This window comes from Equus przewalskii, chromosome 16, assembly GCF_037783145.1.
Source record: "Equus przewalskii isolate Varuska chromosome 16, EquPr2, whole genome shotgun sequence".
NCBI classification, from domain to species: Eukaryota; Metazoa; Chordata; class Mammalia; order Perissodactyla; family Equidae; genus Equus; species Equus przewalskii.
This window is the reverse complement of record NC_091846.1, coordinates 51576608-51589725: the sequence shown is the minus strand read 5'-3', so window position 1 is coordinate 51589725 and position 13118 is coordinate 51576608. Positions and strand designations below refer to the sequence as shown.

The following is a 13118-nucleotide window of genomic DNA, read 5'->3' as shown; positions in this document are numbered from 1 at the left end:
GTTATTATCCCCATTTTCCTGGAATCTAGAGAAACAGGTATCCATAAAATTTTAGATCTGAAAGACAAACATGTAGCCCTGTTTTCCAATTAGCTCTCATGTCACACCAGTGTCTCACACGAGTAAGAATGAAGGAGACGCCAGTGTCTTGCATGAAGGAAACACCAGTGTCTTATATGAAAGAGATGCCAGTGTCTTACCTGAAAGAGACATCAGTGTCTTATATGAAGGTGACGTTAGTGTCTTATAAGAAAGAGAAGCCAGTGTCTTATATGAAGGAGACACCAGTGTCTTATATGAAGGAGATGCCAGAGTCCTACATGAAGAAGACACAGCAGTTAAGACAGTGACCCAAGGACACACTTCTGTTATATGACGGACCTGGGGTGAATATAGGTTATGTCACACTTATTTATCTTTCAACACACCATGCTTTCTCTTAATTATCAATAAGAAAGTAGAGTAGTACTCCTTAAAAATACAGATACACAAAATAAATGAGGTCTGGTACAACCGCCAGGACTAAGTAAATAAAATTCTGTAGAAGCTGCAATGTGTGTGTGTGTATGGACATATATATACATATCTGTAAATATTATATTTATGCATATTGCCTTTAACAAAACACCAGCAAAGGAAATAAAAGAATACATAGAGATCTCAAATCCTTGAAAGCTTGCCAGACTTCCTGACGGCCAAATTTGTGTCAATGTTTGGAACCACTTTCATCTGAGATCCTACAGAAGATCCGAAGAAGGTACCTATTAAAATTTCATAGGCCATAATTAATGATCCTGCTCACAAAATTGCTTCTAATATCTCTGGCTCTAGATAGACAGCTTACCTGCAGGGAGAATTTTCTTTGCAGCAACACATGGAAGATTGTAAATTGGCCTGGTTCAGTAATTTAGTGGATCTTGAAGAGCTAAAACCTCCCTCTTTCTAAATCAATGATTTCAAAATAAGTTTACTGCTACAAGAAATTGAGAGCTTGTTTTATACTTGCTTTCTAAATATGCTACTGTGTCCCGAGGTTTTGAAAATTCAAGGAAACTTTTGAATTTCACCTCCTGTTGTCGCTTTCCCATGTCCATGCCCTCACGTCTGTGCATCATGCTTCCACAGATATAGGGTACACATTGTGAGCACAAGAAAAATCTGCTTCTCTGAAACCTTTGCTGCATGCAGGGCAGTGTGAGGAACAAGGAGCACCCATATTTGCTAGATCATCCAGGCCCTTTCTTTCACATACTTTGTCCTCTTCCTTCTCTATTTCTCCCTCTCTTTCCTTTTCTCCACCTCTACTATTCCATCTCAAAAAGCCCCCACCCTCACCCAACAACAATCCCTTAATGGTTAGTGTACAATTGAGCCAAGAAAAGCATTTCATCACCACACTGCTTCGTTTGGCCTCTCAAAGTGTTCTTTGGTCTCTCCTCCACTGTTAGAGGAAAGACATACACGGATAATGCGTTGGTGTGACTATGCTTCACAAATGCCCATCAACTTTAATATTTGCTCCTGGAACGTATGAAGGTAATTCTATTAGAGGTAAAAAAAAAGTCTCAATTTAAATTTAAACAAAAGGTTCATTGACCCATTTGACATTTCTGGTTATCTGTACAGATTCTCTTCCATTAGAGATTGTTGATTGAACCTAGAATTTTATCTGAAATAGTTTTATATTCTTTACAGACTTTTTGATGGTAATGCAGTAAAAGTCATTAGCTGGCAGAAAAGAGACTCATTAAATTGCCTTTAAATAACAGACCCAAGTGACACACCATAGCAAAAATGTTGACTTGGTTTCCCAGACCTCACGGAAATAGGCTAAGGGGAGGGAGGGAAGGACGTTAAGCACAAGGGTGAAGACATAATTTAAACTTAGTTATTAACTTAACCAATGTTGTCAATAGCATATTCTTCCTTGGCCTTGGGGCTAGCTGGAAATAGTAAAATTATCTCCAGTCCAATCAACTGGCACCTGCCATTCACGGTGTGACTAATACTGTACTTAAAACTTGATAGAACAACTCATCTTGTGTAGACTTTGAACCGTCACCACTTGGAAATTACATCTCAAGAAACCAGAATCAAATATGACACATTGACCTAAATTGGGGAAGGGTCAATAGCCCATTAGTGGTTCCCCAGGGCATTTGTGTTATAAGTGACCTTACATTTCTGCTGCCACTCTTACACCCAACTGCATCAAAGCTGCTTGGGGAAGAGACAAACTAATCACTTGCATATACTAAATTTGCTGCAGGCCATCGTGTGATAAATTGTCCAATTTCACTAAGCAAGGTAGCTTGGAAAAAGAAAGAAAATTCGGTCTCACAGAGTAGAGAGTCATTGTGTGGTCAGGTCTTCAGCTGCAATGCAGACTAAAAATATCTGCGTTTTCTGGCAATCTCTCCAACTTTCTGGGGTTGTGGTGCATAGGGGGTGTGACTGTTATGATGATTTCTCTATACAATTTAGAAAACAGCTGCCAGCTTAGTTTCCCTGGCCTGAAGAGCTTGACATTTTTTAATTGATATGTCATTTCATTGATTTGGGGATTGCATTTTAATAATTTTATTCTTTGAAGAAACTGAAGGCATAAAGTATGAACCCTAAGACTGAGGGAAATTTGAAGCACACTATATGGCTAGTCAACCTGACAACCTCTGAAACATCTTTCATTGGCTTTAAAAATAGGAATAATAATTTAGGTAATGGAAATGATGGCATAATAAATTCTACTGCCTGATCTAAGGGTTAAGTAGCCTAGGAAAATTCTAGTGGTATTTCGGTTTATATAGGCAGACAGTCCAAAAGCATATTTAAGTTGAACTTTGGTTGCTAATTTTGCCCCAGCGTTTCTAGCCAGTAATGTAGGGATACCAATTTTTCCATTGGCCCATTCTGAATGGATGGTGAGTGAGACATTAAGTGGGCTTAGAAAATGGGATGATCATATCTCTTGTCTCCCCATTTGACCTTGGCCCTTGTTTGCTATGCTATTCCATCTCAAATAATAGCTCCTTTCATTTCTGGAGTATCTCGGCCAGGCTTTCCCAAAGAGTATGCCTCCTCAAACTGATTACACAGCATGCAAATAGGTGCTACTCCAAAAAGAGATGTTAAGTTGACTGGGAAACTCTGGGTTAAATACACTGAGATGGGTATTTTCCTACAGAACTTCTCAGAGCTTCAATTTACTAATGTGCATTGTGGCTAACAAAGAGGGATAGATAGTATGCAGCATTTACCAAAACTATTTGTCCAAATATTTCTTTTAATTTAGGAGGATTTTATGTGAGTGGTGTTCTCATACTTTGCCAAACATTTAAGTTGTCCAATTTCAAATGGATGTCCTTAAAATGATCTGCAATGTCTAGCACAGTGAACCTACGTAAAAATATAAATATAATTGGGGTGATAGCAATATACAAAAGTAAAACTTCAGGGTGAACTGCCATCATGGAGTAGTTTTGGAAAAATCTAAGAAAAGTGTACAGAAATTCAAGGGAGAAAGGGCATTGCTGCTTCCTTCTGCCCTACCCTCCCACAGATTGCCTGGTCAGCTTTCAGGGTGACATGACATTAAGAGATTTCCCTCAGCTGCGAAAGCTGGGAGGAACATGACAGTCTTGGAATTTTCATTCTCCTTGTAACAAGCAGCTCCTGGGAATTGTAAGTGGGCATACTCAACAGGGAAGCAATGTGGCCATGGGGGCATCGTGTTGAGATGGCACTTAACCCTACAGGAGAGCATTCGTAGCCCCACAAAGACCTCTTCTCTCTGGGGAATTCTTAACAAGACTTCCTTTCACTCTGGGACCAGATACATCCATGACCAATCAGAATTCTCAGGGATTTGGCTTAACTGGGTATAGGAAAAAAATGCATATAAACTATAGTTCCTTATAATTCTTAGGTTAACTTGAATAACTTGGAATGCTACGTAATTAAAATGCTCAATAAAGCAATTGAACCTATTTTGTTATTTCTCTATTATTTTATTCACTTTTTGAAATTCTTTTAACAATTATCAGCTATCTTCTAATCCTCTGCCTCTTTCCATATTTTCTGTTTCTCTCCTTCCCTTGATCTCCCCGTTCCTGCTTCTGGCCCACAACCCATAGCATTGATGGATTTGTAAAAAAATGTCCCTAATATCTTCACGTTAACAAGAACACAAGTCAATCCCCAACCAAAGAAAAAGCATAAATTTTTCAAGTGCAAATTGACTCAAAGAGGAAGAGAAAAACTCATTGAAGCATTTTCTGCTTTTTCCAGGACCCTATAGTCTACGACTCAGGTACATTTACTTGGAGAGAAATTTTTCAATGGTCAGTATTCTGAAAGTCAAGCTGAAACATAGATAAAACAATGTCTGCTAATACGCATTTCTTTTCCAAATTAAGTAAAATTCCACTTTAAAACATGATCGTATTAACGGGCAAATAATGCTCCAAAGTTGTGTTTACTTGCATTTAAGCAGAAATATCTATTTTGCTGAATTTCATAACTAAAATCAAATTATTGTGTTGTTTTATTTTTGCTTATCTAGTTGAATATAAACATGTCTTCTCCACACTTTTTCGTTTGCTATTTAATACAACGATGGATAAGTCCTTAAGTTGCAATGAGCCTGGGAGAACAGGGTAAGTACTATTTTCGCTGATTTACAGGTCAAAGAATAGAACTTTTAGATCTTCTTTGCCCCAAATCCAGGATTCTATCTATCAATATATACTGCTACTTCAAAATATCTAATGCTTTTAAAGCCAGAAGCATTTTGTATATTCATCATTTCTCAGCAAATGTAAGAACTGCCACAGAAATGCCCAGCTTTTAAAATTCCATAGCAGAATTAAATAAGCTCAAGACTAAGCAGAAAATAAGAATACTGAAGCTAGAAGAAGAAAAATGAACATGGTTTAGCTTGTTTCTGCTGACAAGCCTATTTATAGTCTTCTCTTTAGGCTAGAGTGTTCCTACAAAGCTGTGTGCTTCTAGCTGTTGCACTGGAATCTCCAGCTTAGATTGTGGGACTGTTGTGGAGCTGAGCTCATCTGCCTTGTCTCACCGATGGGGGAAATACCAGCTCTCCTTCTCTCTGAACACCTGAGGTGGCTCACGGGCCATCACGACAAATGCTCAGTAAGCCAGAACCTCATCTCCACCTCATCATTCTATGGCAGAGGGTAATAAGTCCAAGCTGCGAGGACGCTTGACCAAGGTTGTAGAATCAAAATTAGCCTTTAGGTCCCTGGCATCTAGACTAACCATCTTGTTCTGGGCTCTTCTGTGCTATTGCCTCTCAAAACTCTGCAGGTGGGACTAACCATGCTGATTTCCTGAAGACAATTCTTGCTATCCTTATTCAAAATAACTCACCAAACATTCTTAAAGTGTTTTATGGGGAAGTTAGACTCAAAATGCTTATGATATGGAGGGTGAGAGGAAAGCAAAGAGGAATTGCCTCTTGTCTCATAACAGCGGTGCTATGGAGTGGGAACAGCACCCAAGCCTTAGGAGAAATACCTCCACAGTGGGGAAGTTATAATGGATGAAGGAGTTGCTAAGGCTTGCAAAGGTCTCAGAAAGGTGGAACTATGTTTCAGGAACAACAGTTCATTCCAAAGTGATCTTCCTTAAGAAGTACAGATTTTGACATCCAAGTCTTTCTGATAAAACCATCTTAGATTTCAGAGACCACTAAGCAAATTCCAGATGCCTGGATTAAGCTTGAGAAATCAGTTTTAACAAAAGAAACTAGTCAGGAATAAAGAACTCTTTCTGAAAGAAAGAACTTTCTAGGTAAATTTAGAATATTCATTAATAAGTTGGCAATTTTATACAATGTCTATTTGATGTCATCCTGCTAATGTTGTGTCCAGAGCTCCCTAAGAAGAAAACAAGTAAGATTTTATTAGATCCAATATATAAGTAGTTTCTATTGCCTTTTCACTGAGAACATTTTACTATTAATATTATTAGTAAGAGATGGCAACTTATTTCAATACAATTGCTTCCTACCATTCTGAAGAAGCCTTTGAAGTCACGGTCCTTTTGAGCAGATGAGGAAAGTGAGGGCTGATGAGCTCAAATGATTTATCCTCAGAATCAAAATTGAGCCCTCATGGGGCTGCGGTAAACCACAGGTCCTTACTCATATGAAGTATTTATACTTTTTAAAGATTTTAGATAAAAATTCTTTTTGCTTCTCTCCACAATATTCATTAGTTCTAATCATATTATGGTCCCAATGTAGCTATTTTAAAGTGAAATTAAAAGGCAGCCTAGCTTTGGAGGGTAAGAGTTATTGAAAGAGGCGTCTGGAGAGCCATTTAAAATTTTCAACTAAAAAAAAAAAAAACGAGAGAGTGTGTGCGTGAGAGCTGTTCTTTTCCTTTTAAAAATTAAGAAATCAAATATAGAAATAGTCTAATTTACATTAATGATCTGCAATCTATGAAACAATTTTTAACCATTTTAAAGTGAAAGGCTGGTGATTATGTGGGTGAGTAGATGGCGATAATAACCATAAATCTTTGAAAGCTGTGGATGTGCTAGGTAATAGTATGTAAAAATGAGGTTGGCTAGGTTCCTGGCCTGAGAACTTTCATAAGGCAAGCCTAAACCATCATTCTGAGCCCTTGAGAAGGTGGAACTTACTATTTCTACTTGTCCTTACACTTCAAGGGTTGACCTTTTCTTCCCTGACATCCCAAACACCCTTGTGCACATTGTGTAGGATGTAGTTAGGTCCCCAAATGAGCATGGGCCCTTCTCAACCTCCCTGCCAGGGACAGTAGGGCCAAGGACGTCTAAGGAAATGGGATGCTGGACGTGAGTGATAAAACCTCTGCGGCGCTGCTACTGTCGTAGGTGGGCTCCAAAGGAGAATTCGCCCTTTGTTTTGCAGGGAAACGGGAATTCTTTTCTCCCGAGTTGTGCCACAAAAGTACGGTGTGCACCAGCTGCTGAACTTTTGTTCTCCTTCCTGCTAGGCCCAGTCCCTCAGAGAGAAGAAAACAGTAGTGCTCCTGGGGGCATACAGGACTGAGAACGGAGGGTAGAGGAATGGAAGATGGAAGTGGAGAGGGAGGTATGTCTGACCCCCGCAGTGAGTAGAATGGATCCCAGATCATATACAGAGGGAAGGCCAGTACCCGTGAAATGATTCTGTAAGAAGAAGCAGAGGCAGTCATGAGATGTGCAAACTGCCCAGGAAAAAATGCTTTGAATTAGAGACCCGACCGAAGAGAGAGTCTACTTGCCTTGTTTCCCAGTTCTAGATCCCATATCATCATTGGGAAAGAACACCTCATGGTGATCCACATATAAAGCATAGTCAGAAACCAACTGATTCTCAACCCACTCAGTGACACTTTTAAACATGTCGCGAACGAGCTTTCAAGGAATTCCCCCTCTATTTCTGGACTTCGAACTTGAAAGTGTAATAAAAGTATGCTTACTGTGCTACAATAAATAGTATGTTTCTTAACAATTTTAATGTCTCAACTATAACCCCAGGTCTCTTAAGATCAATAGTTAATGGTCATCATGTGTGAATGTCAAACTCTTAGGGAAGTCTGTGGCTTGGATTGGGTTTTATCTGACAGGTCAATACTATGGAAAGAATTTCAACTTTCAACCTTATTTTTAAAGATAAAAATGGATTTTTTTAGAGGTCTGCAGAGAATTGGTTCCAGCAATGCCATTATGCATTATACATATTAGAGAAGGGGGCATGGCATGTACTCAGAGAGTTTTAGAGGAAATTAGAATGCTACAAATGATCCCCTTTCTTGAACCCTGAAAAATTCCACTTTGATTTAGCACCAGTGGAATTGTTAATAGAAACTTCTTTGCACATTGTGTATAAACAGCACAGCCCAGCCTGTATCAACTTTATGCTCCAATAAACAAGACAATAATGACAAATTATCAAAGCAGGCCTCAGATGTGACCCTCAATTGGGAGAGCAGCAATTTAATGAAGACAAAAGCTAGGTGAAAGCTGCTAATATCATTTACTGATAAACAGATTTTCTCGAGAGGCTCCTAGCTGAATCCCCTAAGGACCCATAAACCTGCATAATTCCATTTAAAATATTGTGCAATTCACTAAATTAGTCTTTGAACATCCTTACTATCCAATTACGAAGCCCCAGCATGGACAGAATAATGAAATTTTTCAAACTGTGGAATGCATGTGGTCTTAACAAACTTATGACAAACACGAAAATTAGCTTTCAATTTTGAGGCCAATGTAGCTCCCTTTAATATCTCAAGTCAGAGTGGCAACAATAAAACACTATTGCAGGGCTAAGCAGAACAGAAGAAAAATAAATCTTGACTTACTCAGAATTCTGAACACGATCTACCTTCAGGAAAAAAAAATCATAAGAAGTTGAATGATGTTTTGCATTTGCAAGCTATTTGGTCGCTTAAAATCTAGTAAAAGCTTTACTGAATAAAGGGTACAAAATACCTCCTGGACAGTTCTATCTTCCAGGCAGGCAGAAAAAGGCGAGAGTTTGAGGAAGTGAAATTTATTTCTGTTCAAGCATTGCAAGCTGCATTATTAAAGTCATTTGTCATGGTTTGAATATTTCTGCCTGATTCACCATTAAATTGGCCTTCTAATTACCAACTCTGTCATGAAGAGTGGTCTGGCTGTTTCATTCACCAGAAAACTTCAATTCTTTAATCATCACTTGCTTCATGTGTATAAAAAGAAAGAAAAAGCAAGAAAACAACAAACCATATATTTTTGTCCTTAAATCTTAAAATAAATGTCAAGTTATGCTTAAATGACCACAGAGCTACATATTTTTTAGATGTTGATAAGTATTTAGAAAGTGAGCTATCAATTGATCTTAATAAAGGAACTTGCCAACATTAACCTATTATCTGGTTACATAACTCAGTCTTGCTATTGACCACATGACTTCTTGTCACGATTTCAGAACCAACAGTTACCAACTGTAATCATAATGTACCAGGCAAGTAATTTCTCTTTCTCGTATATTCTAGCTTCTTGGCTTTCTGGTGTCTATACTTAACTCCATCCACAGAAAAGATCTGGAATCTGGCTACTCTGAGCAGCCTAGTGGAGTCGTTGACAAGTCGTTTACTGCACGCTTGCTCATACTTTCAGGCAGACAGGGATGGGAAATTGTGGCTGACAATCACATAGGTACAGTGTCTTTCCTTCTACATTCATTTCTGTTGGCTATGATAACAGTACAACATGCACTCATATTTTAAACTATACATTATACTTCCTCCAACGTTTGGAAAAAAGAAGACCAACCTATTAACATCGTTAAGAGAACTCCAAGAAAGGTTTAGTAAGACAACCATATTTGGGAAACATCCAAATAACAAAACAGAGACTGGTAAACATGTTTCGACCAAAAGCACACCAAATTGTGAGGTATTTTACATTTTATCGATGAGGAAACTAAAGGATGGAGGGGTTTTGCAAGTTCCCCCAAGGTCACACAGTTAAGAAGAGCCAATCAGACCTTCTGGAGCCCACAAACGTAATCATCTCTCCGTGTGCATGGAAAGCACTTTGCACAATGCTTGGTGTGGGTGTGTGCATCAAATCTCTGAAATAGTTAATTTTTATGTTTAGATCATCTTTAAAAAGACACACAGACTTTAGACGTTTTCACTTCTAGGCTCCACATGAAGAACTCCATGTTTTAACTGCTGCAAAGGCAACTGAACTAAATCTGAAGAACCTGAAGATTCCATCATTGAGATTCTTATATTAGCATCTCATGATCACCCTTATAGATGCCTTCTATTATGAAAGCAATCTTTAGGTACACATTTTCTACTGACCTATATGAGTAGCAAAAATGGGTGAGACATCTGAATCAAGCTTATGTGTGTCGAGAGTTTAATTTTTATGCATTTTTCTTTTGTTTAATTGCTAACTTTACCTGGAGGAAAGTTTCATCTGCTAATGAGAGGTTTAGTCATAGCATAATTATTTCATAGCTTCAAGATAACTGTGTATATTTTCTGATCCATTTTTCAGATTGTACATAACTTAATCCACTGGTTTTATCATGTTTTTTGACATTGAACCAAAATGGAGAAATTTAATTAAGAATCTTGAATGTCATAAATGTGAAATTAGATATCTATCTTTTAAAAATAACTAGGACGTCTTTGAGAATAAAAGCAGCGCTACTAAAAATTATGCCAAAACAATAAGACTTTCCAAACAAACCGAGACTTTTTCTAACCCTACTGTTACAATGTTTATATTTTGGGTCCACTTTCTTGATTCATTCCCTACTTTTTCTGTGTTATAACCCACAGTGGGCTCCTAAAAAAGGATGATAATAGGTACAATTTTTAGCGTCCTGGTATGCCTAAACATGTATATGTAATTTTGACTCTCAGACCCAGTTGAGAATGTTGATAATGTAAAATTTGGGGTTTAAAGTCATATTGCCTTGGAATTTTGAAAGCAATTTTCTCACTTCTAGTTTCCTATGTTGCTTTTGAGAAATCTGATGCCATTCAGATTCTGTGCTCTTTATATGGGATCTGTTGCTTCGTCTTCTTTTTCTTAATCTCATTCTCCTTTTTTCTTTCCTTTTCTTCTTTCTTTCTTGAAGTGTTTAAGATTTTGTGCTTATCCTCGATGCTGTGAAAATTCATGAAGATATGCCTTGGTTTGATCATTTTATTTCATGTATTGTGCTGCACACTTACAATATACTTTTATAACCTGGAGACAGATGCCTTCTGTTATGAAAGTTTTTCTTGTTATTTTTTTAGATAATTTTCTTTGCTCCGGTCCTCCTATTCTGTTTAGACCTTTTATTAATAAAACATATCTTCTCAATTGATTAATTTCTTTTTTATTCTCTCATTTTCCATTTCTTTGTCTTTTTAATATATTTTCTGGGAAATTTTCTTGTCTTTATCACTTTTCTATTAAATTGTTATTTTGGCGAACCTATTCTTCTTTCATAATAGCTTTTTCTTGTTCTCTGATTGTTCTTTTTCACAGCATCCTGTTCTTGTTTTATGAAGACGATATCTTTTCTTGACTCTCTAAGGATATTATTATTTTTTTAAGTTTCTTCTGTCCTCTGCATTATCTGTCTGCTTTACATTCCTTTGTTTGTTCATGTGATTATCTTTATACTCTTTCTCACATTGCAGGCTTTACTCAAATGCCTGGTATTCCTCTGCTGTCTGACAATGTTTACGAACGGGGCATTAAAAACAAATCAGAGGCTCCATCTGTGTGGATGGGACCATTCCATTGAAGGACTTCACTGTGGATTCCTTAGGAAGCAAGGTGACCTTTTTATCTGAAGCTCTCTAAAGGTTGGTTCAGTTTCCCCAGAGAAGATTCCTTCCATTTTTCTGCTTTCCAATTAGAGGCAAGCACTCTACAAACCTGCTTTTCTCTTAATCAAATCACTCTGTTTTCAGTCCCACACCTGGACCCTGACCACTTTGTGTCTGTTGTACCTGTACAACAGACAAAACTAGAGACTTTCTGGCAGAAAATAAAACTTTTTATTTCTCCCAGAAAATAAAACTCTAGTCTTCTTGGGAGAGTCAATGACCACACTTAGACATTTAGCCCAACCATGTCTTTTTGTCTCTGCACCCATCAGACACCCGATGTCCCAAGTGCAGAGCCTCTCAGGTGTTCACAGGACCAGCTGGGTCACCTGTGTTGCTGCTGCACCTCTGTCGGCATTTGTGCTCTAACTTCCTCTGGTCGGCTAAGTCCGTTACTACCCTTCCATCTGCTTGCCATTTTTAAAAGATCTGATGAAAATTCTCTTCACGTTTTTACAATTTCAGTCTCTGTGGAATCCAGATATGCTCTAATCAGCTCCTGGGCTGATTACCAAATTCCACCGATGAGATGGATGCTCCCAATGCCCAAATTTTATCATTTGTTTCAGAGGCTACTGAAAATCTAGCGATCGGTTAACAATCCAGACCAGAGATCTGAAGCCAAAGAGCACGTCTAACTTCACAAGATCCCTGAGGAAGCGTCAAAGCAGGCAGCCTCCAGCAAGCAGGGGGTTGCTGATCTTGAATCCGAAAAGGAATTGGAAAAGAAGTGGCGAATTTTCAGAGAAAAATAATTTTTTTGAGTAAAACATAGACCAGACCTGCAGTGTTAGCAGTTGACGTTGAAAAAAAAATTTAAATGATGAGCTTGTGGCTTTAATATCACTGCTCTATCCAACCCTCTGAATCTTTTTATCATCCTTAGGAATTGTTCATTCATCTTTCAGGAATACATTACAGCAGGAGAGTTTTCCCATAGGCAAAAGCATTATACATATTTGCAAATGTCTCACATAATGATGTGAATACTATGCAGAGGGATGTTTTGATGAAAGGTAAAAACAATGCAGCAATTTCCATTCTGTTTCATTAGCTATCATACTCCTAAGTAAAGGGAATTTTCTTTGTTGTTAATGCTTTTTCAAACATTAAAAAGGCTGGTATTTAGAATTCATGGTACTGGCTGTAAATGGGAAAGCTGGTTGTTATTTGATGGAAAATGATCGTTTCTTAATACAGATGTTTCATCTCACACTCATATTTCTGGTCATTATTTCTAATAATTTATTTAAAATACCTGCTTATTCAAGAAAAAATACCAATTTTTTATTGGGATTCAAAAGTATTTTCAATATATCATAGAGAGAAAATAAAACTGTAAATTTCAGCTGCAGGGACGAAATAAATTCTCTTTCTATTTGGCTTGTTATGGTCAACTCAGGTTTAAGATTTTATTTTTGCAGCAGATGCTTAAATATGATGACATATTAGGACTTAGTTGTCAATGTTAAAAAAATAAACAGAAGTCCCAACAGCCTGGTGACTGCTCTGCATCTGCATAAGAATTCCCCTTTCATTACAACCCAGCTACTGGCAGCTTATTATGGCCATTGTTTAATTTGTGCTCTGTTTTTACAAATGACACTTGTACAGGCCTCTTGGGGCTGCGGAGAGAAGCCAGGCTCCTCTCTTTCCCTTGTGTCAATTCTTTTGTGAACCTTTATAATTAGCCACTTAACAAATTGAGGGAAATGAACCTTCAGCTCC

General features: G+C 37.8%; 1 long non-coding RNA gene across 10 annotated transcripts in view; it reads right to left on the bottom strand.

Annotated features, from left to right (window-relative positions):
* LOC139076488 (uncharacterized) overlaps positions 1-13118 on the bottom strand; it is a 226558-nt gene that overhangs the window by 40938 nt on the left and 172502 nt on the right. Inside the window, exon 2 of one of the 10 annotated variants that reach the window (XR_011528151.1) lies at positions 201-316. The exons of the other annotated variants lie outside the window; for them this stretch is intronic. This is a non-coding gene — a long non-coding RNA (uncharacterized lncRNA). The remainder of the gene's footprint in view (positions 1-200; positions 317-13118) is intronic. 10 annotated transcript variants of the gene reach the window in all.